This window comes from Pseudorca crassidens, chromosome X, assembly GCF_039906515.1.
Source record: "Pseudorca crassidens isolate mPseCra1 chromosome X, mPseCra1.hap1, whole genome shotgun sequence".
NCBI lineage: Eukaryota > Metazoa > Chordata > Mammalia > Artiodactyla > Delphinidae > Pseudorca > Pseudorca crassidens.
Window position 1 is genome coordinate 125,645,113 of NC_090317.1, and position 13,808 is coordinate 125,658,920.

A 13,808-nucleotide genomic window follows, 5' to 3' on the forward strand; every position below is an offset into this window, starting at 1 on the left:
GAAATTCAGCTTTGCTAATAGGTCATATAAAGATTGTCATTAGTGCTTTCTCTTAGGATGCCTGAAGGTCATGAACCAGGTATGCTACTGAAAACTTCCCGAGGGAAAAGAGTGTGCAAACAGTCTGTAGGGCACCTGCAATATTTTTGTTCTGTTGCAGTTGATATGTGCCTTAAGTGAATTTACAGATTATATTCTCTAGTTGTTACTAAATGAACTCTCATAGAACACACGAATGGCTTAAAAAGCTCTGTGCAGTGGAATCAAGGATTGAAAATAATGCAAAGCAATACAAGCACAAGAGAAAGGCAAGAAAATGGTAGAGTTTACGCTTCTCCTTCCCCTAGTATAACCTCTTTAATGGCGACAACTCCTGGGTAAAAACAATAATGATCTAATTCAATATTTTCAAAAGTGTTTGTATGTCACATTTTACATCATGGTTCAGTATTTACATACGTATATAGAATCATGTAAATATACACATATATATGGATATAGGTATATAACTGAAATAATAGTTTTTCAAAACAATACTTATTAGTAATATACTCTGATATTTTCTCTTATATTTTATTTAAAATAATATTCGTTATTACTAATATTATAATCCAATAGGTTACAATATGCAGTTTGAAAAATACTGATACAATCAGACCAGAGGAGAAATCAGCCACATAAAGTCAAATTAAGACTACCTAAATATGGATTAACACCCATTACGGTTAACCATCAGTCTTACCACAAAACTATATTTTGCCCCTTAGAAGTTGGCTAATGGTAGCATGAAGCCATCAGAATTTGCAAAATATTTAAAAAACTAAATACCCAGACCACAAAAACAAATCACTACTATATTTTTCAGTAACATTAAAACCATGAGACAACACTCATCCATTACTTCACAAAATTTTACTAAATTTAAGTCTCTTTAAAGATCTCTTAGTATATGTACATCATCTGTAAACATGTATAGACATACAAAGACACAGGCATATATGGATAGTCTTACCATTTTTTTGCTGAGGTGCTATGTAAACAAATAAGTTTGGAGACCACTATTATATTATAGCTCACAGAATTTGTCTGCCCTGGACCTCCGTTATCCACCTGAGGATTTCCAGGACCCTAGAACTGAGAACCGTACTTTTTCACCTTGTTTCTCCTGTTATTGTCTAAACTCAATGTTTGCAGTCCTTTATTACCTGAACTACTAGCCTGGAAAATACACCACTTTTTGAAGTCCTTTTCCCCACAGCAAGTAATTGATGGACACAAGACATCATAAGACCAGGCCACCATAGTAGTTATTCCCATGCCAAAGCCTTGTATGACTTGGCTCATTTTGATTCAACTTACTCTACCATCTGGATATCCTTTTAGAAAAATTAAATGTGTGAAAGGATCTGGTATATCCCAATCACCACTCAGTTTATCAGTTATATAATCTGCTCTAGTTAAGAGAACTATATTTGGAGAGAGAGAAACAAACCTAGATTAGTCATATTAGATATACAAACCTCAGCCAACGTCTTAGCCTTTCTAGGCCTCAGTTTCCACATTTCCAGCATTTCCATGGTGAAAGTACGTACCTCTAATTAATCCTATTACAGGGGTCCCCTGCTTTTCGAAAGTTTGCTTTATGCCACTTTACTCTAAAAAAAAAAACCTACAATAGTACCCGTTTTCACTAACTTAAGGAAATATGAAGAGGATGTTTGCTTTTATGAAAAAAAAGCGAAAATGTGAAAATAGCATTTAGCATTTGTTTTGCAGCAAGCCTTTATAGAGGGAGCATGCACCCCGAGCAATGAGATTGGTACCACCAAGCTCCTTCCTCAGGAACTACACACAGCACCTCAGCAGCAAGCCACCACAGCCCTGAACTACGTCTGTGAGCATCTGTGCTTTATCTCAATTTATTTTTGCAGGCATTAGCAAGATGTGTCCTGAGGTAACTGCTTATTCACTTTACATCATTTCAGCTTACAAAAAGTTTCATAGGAACACTTGACTTTTGGATAGCAGAGGAAACCTGTATAAGGATTAATTAGAAAATCTATAGAATGTACTTTAGCACATTGCTCAGCACAGAATGAGTACTCTGTAAACTGTGGCTATCACTTTCGTGTGGAGATTCAGTTCTGTGCAACACATCTTCATACAGTTTATACAACTCACATAGATGTGCTTTTAAAAAAATCATACTCAACAGTGAAAACCTGAAAGCTTTTCCTCTAAGATCATGAACAAAGCAAGGATGCTCACTCTTGCCACTTTTATTCAACATAGTATGGGAAGTCCTAGCCTGAGCAAATAGGCAAGAAAAAGAAATAAAGGGCACCCAAACTGGAAAGGAAGAAGTAAAATTATCACTATTTGTAGATGACATGATATTATACATAGAAAACCTAAAGACTCCATCAAAAAAACTGTTAGAACTAATAAATGAATTCAGTAAAGTTTCAGGATACAAAATCAATACACAAAAAATCTGTAGTGTTTCTATACACTAATAACAAAATATCAGAGAAATTAAGAAAACAATCCCATTTACAATTGCATCAAAAAGAATAAAATACCTTGAAATAAATTTAACCAAGGAGGTAAAAATCCTGTATATTGAAAACTATAAAACATTAATGAAAGCAATTGAGGAAGACACAAATAAATAGAAAGATATTCCGTGCTCATAGATTAGAAGAATTAATACTGTTAAAATGTCTATACTACCCAAAGCAATAGGCAGATTCAATGCAATCCCTATCAAAAGTCCAATGGCATTTTTCACAGAAATAAACAATCCTTAAATTTGTATGGAAGCACAAAAGACCCTAAATATCCAAAGCAATCCTGAGAAAGAAAAACAAAGCTGGAGGTATCATACTCTCTGATTTCAAACTATATTACAAAATTATACTAATCAAAAAAGTATGGTATTAGCATAAAAACAGACACATAGATAAATGGAACAGAATAGAGACCTCAGAAATAAATCCACACATATATGGTCAATTAATTTATGACAAAGGAGCCAAGAATATACAATGGGGAGAGGAAAGTCTCTTCAATAAATGGTATTGGGAAAACTGGACAGCCACAGGCAAAAGAATGAAACTTGACCACTATCTTACACCGTAAACAAAAATTAACTCAAAATGAATTAAGACTTGAACATAAGACTTGAAATCATAAAACTCCTAGAAGAAAACATAGGCAGTAAGCTCCCTAACAGAGGTCTTGGAGATGATTTTTTGACACAAGAAAGCAAAAGTGACAAAAGCAAAAATAAGTAATGGGACTACCTCAAACAAAAAAGCTCTGCACAGCAAAGGAAACCATCAACAAAATGAAAAGGCAACCTACCGAATGGAAAATAATATATGCAAGTCACATATCTGATAAGCGGCTAATATCCACAATACATAAAGAAGTCATACAACTCAATAGCAAAACAAAACAAAAAACAAAACAAAACAAAAAACAAGCAATCCAATTTAAAAATGGGCAGAAGATCTGAATAGACATTTTTCCAAAGAAGACATACACATGGCCAACAGCTACATGAAAAGATGCTCAGCATCATTTATCATCAGAGAAATGCAAACCTAAACCACAATGAGGTACCACCTCACAGCTGTTAGAATGGCTATTATCAAAAAGACAAGAAACAACAAGTGTTGGTGAAGATGTGGAGAAAAGGGAACCCTTGTATACTGTTGGTGGTAATGTAAACTGTTGGTGGTGCAGCCACTATGGCAAACAGTAAGAGGGTTTCCTAAAAAATTAAGAATAGAACTATCTTATGATCCAGCAATTCCATTTTTGGTATTTAACCAAAGAAAACGAAAACACTAACTCAAAAAGATATCTGCACTCCCATGTTTACTCCAGCATTATTTACAATAGCCAAGGTACGGAAACAACATAAGCGTCCATTGATGAGTGAATGGATAAAGAAGTTGGAGAGGGGCTTCCGGGAAGATGGTGGAAGAGTAAGACGTGGAGATCACCTTCCTCCCCACAGATACACCAGAAATACATCTACACGTGGAACAACTCCTACAGAACACCAACTGGCAGAAGACCTCAGACCTCCCAAAAGGCAAGAAACTCCCCACGTACCTGGGTAGGGCAAAAGAAAAAAGAATAAACAGAGACAAAAGGATAGGGACGGGACCTGCACCAGTGGGAGGGAGCTGTGAAGGAGGAAAGGTTTCCATACACTAGGAAGCCCCTTCGCGGGTGGAGATTGCGGGTGGCAGAGGAGGAAAGCTTCGGAGCCGCGGAGGAGAGCACAGCAACAGGGGTGCGGAGGGCAAAGCGGGGAGATTCCCGCACAGAGGATCGGTGCCGACCGGCACTCACCAGCCCGAGAGGCTTGTCTGCTCACCCGCCGGGGTGGGCGGGGCCTGGAGTTGAGCCTCCGGCTTCGGTCGGAGCGCAGGGAGAGGACTGGGGTTGGCGGCGTGAACACAGCCTGAAGGGGCTAGTGCACCACGGCTAGCCGGGAGGGAGTCCGGGAAAGAGTCTGGACCTGCCTAAGAGGCAAGAGACTTTTTCTTCCCTCTTTGTTTCCTGGTGCCCGAGGAGAGGGGATTAAGAGCGCTGCTTAAAGGAGCTCCAGAGACGGGCACGAGCCACGGCTAAAAGCGCGGACTCCAGAGACGGGCATGAGACGCTAAGGCCGCTGCTGCCGCCACCAAGAAGCCTGTGTGCGAGCACAGGTCACTATCCACACCCCCCTTCCGGGGAGCCTGTGCAGCCCGCCACTGCCCGGGTCCCGGGATCCAGGGACAACTCGCCCGGAAGAACGCACGGCGCGCCTCTGGCTGGTTCAACGTCACGCCGGCCTCTGCCGCTGCAGGCCCGCCCCGCATTCCGTGCCCCTCCCTCCCCCCCCCCCCCCGGGCCTGAGTGAGCCAGTGCCCCCGAATGAGCGGCTCCTTTAACCCCGTCCTGTCTGAGCGAAGAACAGACGCCCTCCGGTGACCTACACGCAGAGGCAGGGCCAAATCCAAAGCTGAGCCCCTGGGAGCTGTGAGAACAAAGAAGAGAAAGGGAAATCTCTCCCAGCAGCCTCAGGAGCAGGGGATTAAAGCTCCACAATCAACTTGATGCACCTGCATCTGTGGAATACATGAATAGACAACGAATCATCCCAAATTAAGGAGGTGGACTTTGAGAGGAAGATTTATAATTTTTTTCCCCTTTTCCTCTTTTTGTGAGTGTGTATGTGTATGCTTCTGTGTGAGATTTTGTCTGTATAGCTTTGCTTCCACCATTTGTCCTAGGGTTCTATCTGTCCATTTTTTGTTTTTCTTTTTAATTTTTTCCTTAATAATTATTTTTTATTTTAATAACTTTATTTTATCTTTTTTCTTTCTTTCTTTCTTTCCCTCCCTCCCACCTTTAGACAAGGAATCATCCAAAACTGAGGAGGTGGACTTTGAGAGCAACATTTATGATTTTTTCCCCTTTTCCTCTTTTTGTGAGTGTGTATGCTTCTGTGTGAGATTTTGTCTGTATAGCTTTGCTTCCACCATTGGTTCTAGGGTTCTATCCATCGGTTGTTTTTTTTTTTTTTAATTTTTTTCTTTTTTTCTCTTAAAAATTTTCTTATTTTAATAACTTTATTATATTTTATCTTATTTTATTTTACTTTATCTTCCTTCTTTCTTTTTTTCCTTCCTTCCCTCCTTCCCTCCTTCCTTCCTTCCTTCCTCCCTCCCTCCCTCCTTTCTTTCTACTTCTATTAATTCTTTCTTTCTACTTTTTCTCCCTTTTATTCTGAGCCGCGTGGATGAAGGCTCTTGGTGCTGCAGCCAGCAGTCAGTGCTGTGCCTCTGAGGTGGGAGAGCCAACTTCAGGATACTGGTCCACAAGAGACCTCCCAGCTCCACATAATATCAAATGGCGAAAATCTCCCAGAGATCTCCATCTCGACACCAGCACCCAGCTTCACTCAATGACCAGCAAGCTACAGTGCTGGACATCCTATGCCAAACAACTAGCAAAACAGGAACACAACCCCACCCATTAGCAGAGAGGCTGCCTAAAGTCATAATAAGTCCACAGACACACCAAAACACACCACCAGAGGTGGACCTGCCCACCAGAAAGACAAGATCCAGCCTCATGCACCAGAACACAGCCACTGGTCCCCTCCACCAGGAAGCCTACACAGCCCACTGTACCAACTTAGCCACTGGGGCAGACACCAAAAACAACGGGAACTACGAACATGCAGCCTGCAAAAAGGAGACCCCAAACACAGTAAGATAAGCAAAATGAGAAGACAGAAAAACGCACAGCAGATGAAGGAGCAAGATAAAAACCCACCAGACCTAACAAATGAAGAGGAAATAGGCAGTCTACCTGAAAAAGAATTCAGAATAATGATAGTAAAGATGATCCAAAATCTTGGAAATAGAATGGACAAAATGCAAGAAACATCTAACAAGGACCTAGAAGAACTAAAGATGAAACAAGCAACAATGAACAACACAATAAATGAAATTAAAAACACTCTAGATGGGATCAATAGCAGAATAACTGAGGCAGAAGAACGGATAAGTGACCTGGAAGATAAAATAGTGGAAATAGCTACTGCAGAGCAGAATAAAGAAAAAAGAATGAAAAGAACTGAGGACAGTCTCACAGACCTCTGGGACAACATTAAACGCACCAACATTCGCATTACAGGGGTTCCAGAAGAAGAAGAGAAAAAGAAAGGGACTGAGAAAATATTTGAAGAGATTATAGTTGAAAACTTCCCTAATATGGGAAAGGAAATAGTTAATCAAGTCCAGGAAGCACAGAGAGTCCCATACAGGATAAATCCAAGGAGAAACACGCCAAGACACATATTAATCAAACTGTCAAAAATTAAATACAAAGAAAACATATTAAAAGCAGCAAGGGAAAAACAACAAATAACACACAAGGGAATCCCCATAAGGTTAACAGCTGATCTTTCAGCAGAAACTCTGCAAGCCAGAAGGGACTGGCAGGACATATTTAAAGTGATGAAGGAGAAAAACCTGCAACCAAGATTACTCTACCCAGCAAGGATCTCATTCAGATTTGATGGAGAAATTAAAACCTTTACAGACAAGCAAAAGCTGAGAGAGTTCAGCACCACCAAACCAGCTTTACAACAAATGCTAAAGAAACTTCTCTAGGCAAGAAACACAAGAGGAGGAAAAGACCTACAATAACAAACCCAAAACAATTAAGAAAATGGGAATAGGAACATACATATCGATAATTACCTTAAATGTAAATGGACTAAATGCTCCCACCAAAAGACACAGATTGGCTGAATGGATACAAAAACAAGACCCATATATTTGCTGTCTACAAGAGACCCACTTCAGACCTAGAGACACATACAGACTGAAAGTAAGGGGATGGAAAAAGATATTCCATGCAAATGGAAACCAAAAGAAAGCTGGAGTAGCAATTCTCATATCAGACAAAATAGACTTTAAAATAAGGACTATTAGAAGAGACAAAGAAGGACACTACGTAATGATCAAGGGATCGATCCAAGAAGAAGATATAACAATTATAAATATTTATGCACCCAACATAGGAGCACCTCAATACATAAGGCAAATACTAACAGCCATAAAAGGGGAAATCGACAGTAACACATTCATAGTAGGGGACTTTAACACCCCACTTTCACCAATAGACAGATCATCCAAATGAAAATAAATAAGGAAACACAAGCTTTAAATGATACATTAAACAAGATGGACTTAATTGATATTTATAGGACATTCCATCCAAAAACAACAGAATACACATTTTTCTCAAGTGCTCATGGAACATTCTCCAGGATAGATCATATCTTGGGTCACAAATAAAGCCTTGGTAAACTTAATAAAATTGAAATTGTATCAAGTATCTTTTCCGACCACAACGCCATGAGACTAGATATCAATTACAGGAAAAGATCTGTAAAAAATACAAACACATGGAGGCTAAACAATACACTACTTAATAATGAAGTGATCACTGAAGAAATCAAAGAGGAAATAAAAAAATACCTAGAAACAAATGACAATGGAGACAGGACGACCCAAAATCTATGGGATGCGGCCATAGCAGTTCTAAGAGGGAAGTTTATAGCAATACAATCCTACCTTAAGAAACTGGAAACATCTCGAACAAACAACCTAACCTTGCACCTCAAGCAATTAGAGAAAGAAGAACAAAAATACCCCAAAGTTAGCAGAAGGAAAGAAAGCATAAAAATCAGATCAGAAATAAATGAAAAAGAAATGAAGGAAACGATAGCAAAGATCAATAAAACTAAAAGCTGGTTCTTTCAGAAGATAAACAAAATTGATAAACCATTAGCCAGACTCATCAAGAAAAAAAGGGAGAAGACTCAAATCAAATAGAATTAGAAATGAAAAAGGAGAAGTAACAACTGACACTGCAGAAATACAAAAGATCATGAGAGATTACTACAAGCAACTCTATGCCAATAAAATGGACAATCTGGAAGAAATGGACAAATTCTTAGAAAAGCACAACCTGCCAAGACTGAATCAGGAAGAAATACAAAATATGAACAGACCAATCACAAGCAATGAAATTGAAACTGTGATTAAAAATCTTCCAAAAAACAAAAGCCCAGGACCAGATGGCTTCACAGGCGAATTCTATCAAACATTTAGAGAAGAGCTAACACCTATCCTTCTCAAACTCTTCCAAAATATAGCAGAGGGAGGAACACTCCCAAACTCTTCTTCGAGGCCACCATCACCCTGATACCAAAACCAGACAAGGATGTCACAAAGAAAGAAAACTATAGGCCAATATCACTGATGAACATAGATGCCAAAATCCTCAACAAAATGCTAGCAAACAGAATCCAACAACATATTAAGAGGATCATACACCATGATCAAGTGGGATTTATCCCAGAGATGCAAGGATTCTTCAATATACGCGAATCAATCAACGTGATACACCATATTAAAAAACTGAAGGAGAAAAGCCATATGATCATCTCAATAGATGCAGAGAAAGCGTTTGACAAAATTCAACACCCATTTATGATAAAAACCTTGCAGAAAGTAGGCATAGAGGGAACTTTCCTCAACATGATAAAGGCCATATATGACAAACCCACAGCTAACATTGTCCTCAATGGTGAAAAACTGAAAGCCTTTCCACTAAGACCAGGAACAAGACAAGGTTGCCCACTCTCACCACTCTTATTCAACATAGTTTTGGAAGTTTTAGCCACAGCAATCAGAGAAGAAAAGGAAATAAAAGGAATCCAAATCGGAAAAGAAGAAGTAAAGCTGTCACTGTTTGCGGATGACATGATACTATACATAGAGAATCCTAAAGATGCTACAAGAAAACTACTAGAGCTAATCAATGAATTTGGTAAAGTAGCAGGATACAAAATTAAGGCACAGAAATCTCTGGCATTCCTATACACTAATGATGAAAAGTCTGAAAGTGAAATCAAGAAAACACTCCCATTTACCATTGCAACAAAAAGAATAAAATATCTAGGAATAAACCTACCTAAGGAGACAAAAGACCTGTATGCAGAAAATTATAAGACACTGATGAAAGAAATTAAAGATGATACAAACAGATGGAGAGATATACCATGTTCTTGGATTGGAAGAATCAACACTGTGAAAATGACTCTACTACCCAAAGGAATCTACAGATTCAATGCAATCCCTATCAAACTACCACTGGCATTTTTTACAGAACTAGAACAAAAAATTTCACAATTTGTTTGGAAACACAAAAGACTCCGAATAGCCAAAGCAATCTTGAGAAAGAAAAAAGGAGCTGGAGGAATCAGGCTCCCTGACTTCAGACTATACTACAAAGCTACATTAATCAAGACAGTATGGTACTGGCACAAAAACAGAAGGAGAGATCAATGGAACAGGATAGAAAGCCCAGAGAGAAACCCACACACATATGGTCACCTTATCTTTGATAAAGGAGGCAGGAACGTACAGTGGAGAAAGGACAGCCTCTTCAATAAGTGGTGCTGGGAAAACTGGACAGGTACATGTAAAAGTATGAGATTAGATCACTCCCTAACACCATACACAAAAATAAGCTCAAAATGGATTAAAGACCTAAATGTAAGGCCAGAAACTATCAAACTCTTAGAGGAAAACATAGGCAGAACACTCTATGACATAAATCACAGCAAGATCCTTTTTGACCCACCTCCTAGGGAAATGGCAATAAAAACAAAAATAAACAAATGGGACCTAATGAAACTTCAAAGCTTCTGCACAGCAAAGGAAACCATAAACAAGACCAAAAGACAACCCTCAGAATGGGAGAAAATATTTGCAAATGAAGCAACTGACAAAGGATTAATCTCCAAAATTTATAAGCAGCTCATGCAGCTCAATAACAAAAAAACAAACAACCCAATCCAAAAATGGGCAGAAGACCTAAATAGACATTTCTGCAAAGAAGATATACAGACTGCCAACAAACACATGAAAGAATGCTCAACATCATTAATCATTAGAGAAATGCAAATCAAAACTACAATGAGATATCATCTCACACCAGTCAGAATGGCCATCATCAAAAAATCTAGAAACAATAAATGCTGGAGAGGGTGTGGAGAAAAGGGAACCCTCTTGCACTGTTGGTGGGAATGTAAATTGATACAGCCACTGTGGAGAACAGTATGGAGGTTCCTTAAAAAACTACAAATAGAACTACCATATGACCCAGCAATCCCACTACTGGGCATATTCCCTGAGAAAACCATAATTCAAAAAGAGTCATGTACCAAAATGTTCTTTGCAGCTCTATTTACAATAGCCTGGAGATGGAAACAACCTAAGTGTCCATCATCGGATGAATGGATAAAGACGATGTGGCACATATATACAATGGAATATTACTCAGCCATAAAAAGAAACGAAATTGAGCTATTTGTAATGAGGTGGATAGACCTAGAGTCTGTCATACAGAGTGAAGTAGGTCAGAAAGAGAAAGACAAATACCATATGCTAACACATATATATGGAATTTAAGAAAAAAAAATGTCATGAAGAACCTAGGGGTAAGACAGGAATAAAGACACAGACCTACTAGAGAATGGACTTGAGGATATGGGGAGGGGGAAGGGTAAGCTGTGACAAAGCGAGAGAGAGTCATGGACATATACACACTAACAAACGTAAGGCAGATAGCTAGTGGGAAGCAGCCACATAGCACAGGGAGATCAGCTTGGTGCTTTGTGACCACCTGGAGGGGTGGGATAGGGAGGGTGGGAGGGAGGGAGACGCAAGAGGGCAGAGATATGGGAACATATGTATATGTATAACTGATTCACTTTGTTATAAAGCAGAAACTAACACACCATTGTAAAGCAATTATACTCCAATAAAGATGTTAAAAAAATTTTAAAAATTAAAAATAAAAAGAAATTGGAGTATATATACAACATGGAGTACTATTCAGCTATAAAAAAGAATGAAATCTTGCCATTTGTAACACAGATGGACCTTGAGGGCAATAAGTTGGCAAAAAAAAAAGGAAGAAAAAAATAATATGTGTATCTATGTGTACATACATGCATGAATTTAAATAAATACATATGTATATGTATATATGTTTATACATATATGGCTTTGAATACTATATGAGTATATTATATAATACATACAATATAGCACACACACACACACACACACACACACACACACACACACACACACACACACAGAGAATTCTAAAGTCTTGACTCCTGGTAGTTAGTGTGATCCCCAGCCACCTGGCAGAGTTCAGCCTCTGGCACTCTGATAGAGGGAAAGGCAGAGGCAGAGAAGGAGCAGGAAGCACACGGCTGGGGTAGGAGGAAGACCAGATGAGTGTGGCATCCTGGAAGCCCAGAGGAAGCAGGGAAGGTGTGGCAGATGAGAGGAGACCATTGCTGGTACACATGGCTCCCCTCTGCACTTTACCAGAGGCTCAAAGAGTGGTCAGCCCAGGAGACCTGGGCGGAGAGAGCCAGATGGGCTTACTAGTCACCTGTGATTGGGGGTGTAGCCCTATATCTCCCCAGCACATGGATTTGTACACTCTCAGTGTTCCATCCTGCAGAATAATGCAGCCAACAGTTCTTCCCAACGCCACTTACCACGGGAGTGGGAGTGTCATACCTTGCCAAGCTGGTTTAACACAGTGTTCAGGCCAGGTGGCCTTCACATGGCCAGACATTCACTGTGGGTGGCTGGGAAGAGGCAAGGACTGGAAAGAAACTCCCAGAAGAGTTCAAATACAGGAAGCATTTGTCATTTATTGCTGGCAAAAACCGGACTAGCTAGCCAGCCCAGCCCACCTCCCCACACCCTCGCCATTCTTCTTTGTTGTCGAGAGAAAAAAAGAATCAAGTCACATTTTCAGCTCATGAATAAGAAAACAATATCACCCTAATGATGTTTGCAAGAAGAAGAAAAGAATCTTGCGTCAGATCAGCACTGCTGTCTTGGCCACTTTCTGTTTCCATAGCCACTAGGTCAACTTTGAAAATGATTAATAAACACTCACCTGTATTTTTCAAAGATGAAGATGAAATGGAAGGGCAGGGTTTGAAATCTTGCATTTTATGTTCCACTCTCTGGGTAAAGTTAAGTTACTAAGTCACTTATTTTTTTCTCTTGGTCTCGTTTCCATCCACCTATGAGACAAATGATATCTCGTTTAGACTATCTTCCTTGCACAAAACGCGCTGTGCACTTTTAAAGAACAGTGTGATTCACTGAGTTTTACTCATTGGCAAGAATACTTCTTCTGGGAACACCACGGATGTTCTTTAGACTTTTCTACCTCGACCACCCTCAATTTAAATAATGACTAACTTTATGAAACTACTGAGAACAATGAATTATAAGGTTTCTTTCACATTTTTCTGCACAAGAACAAACATTTACTAGAGAAAAACCCATTTTACTATAAGCAGAAGTCAATATTGCCAACAAAATCCAAGAGCAGTAAGGTCGATGGAAAGTATCCATTAAACCCCTTCCAATTTTGGAATGCATCTTTGTGCTCAGGGGCTTAGCAGATGAATGGAAGTCTTCATGGATAAATGAGGCACCAATTTTCTAGAATATTCCCAGAGCAATAAAACAATGACAGGACAGTTTTACATGTAAAGACAAGAGGCCTGAATGGTTTTGCATTTGCTAAATAACCCCTCAGTCACTCAGAAGGAAGCGCGTGCTTTCCACAAAGGATACTAAACGCTCCTATTCTCCCAAAGTGCAGGCGAATCAAAACCACTGGCCATTTCCTCCTTCCCTTCTACTCACTGGGTTCAAAGTCTTGGCTTACTCTCACGAGCATAGATCCTCTAGGTGGCTTCCTCTGTCCTTGCCCCCCAGTGTGCCTGGTCGCCCCTTTAGTGCTGCCGATGCAATGCCCTTCAAGTGCCCTCAGTCAGCACCCAGCCTCCTGTTGCTGCCTCATCCCTTCACTCTTGTTAACTTTCTGAGCAGTCTTACTTTATTTGTTGCATGTAGTCCTGGTATAAGTTATTTTCACAGATGCATATAACGTGTGCGAGTGGCCAAGGCCGCAGCATGTGTGGGAATCCAGTTTTCCCTCCTCTGCTTCTGCCCGGCAGACTATTGTCTCCTCCCGTTAATAGCACCTGCAGCAAAGTCACAGCCTAAAGTTGTAACAGTACCGTGATATCCAAGGCAACCAACGGCAAGTTCCTAAACACAGAATTATTTCAATGCAAGACAAAGCATAACACAAAGCTGAGGAACAGG

General features: G+C 39.7%; 1 long non-coding RNA gene across 1 annotated transcript in view; it reads right to left on the minus strand.

Moving 5' to 3' along the window:
* The window catches only part of LOC137217635 (uncharacterized), a 59,025-nt gene that overhangs the window by 13,247 nt on the left and 31,970 nt on the right, over window positions 1-13,808 (minus strand). Inside the window, exon 2 of the long non-coding RNA XR_010940155.1 lies at window positions 12,580-12,709. This is a non-coding gene — a long non-coding RNA (uncharacterized lncRNA). The remainder of the gene's footprint in view (window positions 1-12,579; window positions 12,710-13,808) is intronic.